This window comes from Galeopterus variegatus, unplaced genomic scaffold, assembly GCF_000696425.1.
Source record: "Galeopterus variegatus unplaced genomic scaffold, G_variegatus-3.0.2 Scaffold2235, whole genome shotgun sequence".
NCBI lineage: Eukaryota > Metazoa > Chordata > Mammalia > Dermoptera > Cynocephalidae > Galeopterus > Galeopterus variegatus.
In genome coordinates this window covers 16363-17356 of record NW_007728346.1, presented here as the reverse complement: position 1 = coordinate 17356, position 994 = coordinate 16363, and the positions used below count along the sequence as shown (strand labels likewise).

The 994-nt window shown below is 37.3% G+C and overlaps 1 non-coding gene across 1 annotated transcript; it reads right to left on the bottom strand.

Annotated features, from left to right (window-relative positions):
- Positions 1 to 207: 207 nt before the first annotated feature.
- Positions 208 to 281, bottom strand: TRNAV-GAC. Its single transcript has one exon. It is a non-coding gene; the product is annotated as a tRNA-Val (tRNA).
- Between the last annotated feature and the right edge of the window lie 713 nt (positions 282 to 994).

Below are 994 nucleotides of genomic sequence, written 5' to 3'. Positions count from 1 at the left end.
CACATTGATTTTCCCATTCCTATAAAATGAGATGATACTACTATGCTTTACCATGCTTTCTTACACACAAAGGAATAAAAAATACCAAAGGAAGCAAAAAGGAGGTGGGAGGAATCTCAACCTATCAGGTCTATTAAAGTCTGGTAAGAACCACTGATATGATGGGATTTTAGGAAACAAATATGTAAATGCTATTTTTTTGGCAGCTGGCCAGTAAGAGGATTCGAACCCTTGACCTTGGCGTTGTCAGCACCACGCTCTACCGAATGAGCTAACCAGCCAGCCCTAAATGCTATTTTAAACATACAAAACCAAAGACTGGAGAATGAGCTATTCTGGATTCTAGAGATGAATCCTTTTTAGCATGTAAAAAGGTAGTACTTTAAGGGCTATTGCAATACCATGGGTGCTATTCCTACCCGCAATACCACACTTCAACAAATGTGTGATATACCAATATCTCCAGTGATAACCACGATAGTGACACGACTTATTTACTTTAGCTGTTTTTCCTTCTTTTAATGCTGACTTTTCTGTGGAATAGCATCTGCTTCTAGCCTCCCCGACATCTAACCATCTTGGTTGCTACAACCACTACTGTCAGTCTTTCTCTTCCAGCACCTTTTTATTTTTCTCTTTCTTGTCCTTTGATTGCTACTGTGATTTTAACATGTCTTGGCATTCTATCCAGACTTTTACAGAACTCAACAAGCAGATGCCTTTGCTCCTGGTTGTTATTAACCACTCCTTTCAGCCATAATAGTCAAGTCTTTGGTTCTTGTTTGTTATTTTTATCACTGCTCAAAAAGAGATTTCCCCCCTTCATCATTAGAGAAGATCTCTCCTCTGCTTTATTTCCATGTTTCATTCTCTTCTCAGTTAGGATACAGATCACTAAATACCTAAAATTTTATAAGACATCCTATATGAAGAATTTGCAATAGAGTAACCTATAAAGAAATGGTTTAGCAATCAAATACTGTAAATATGATTC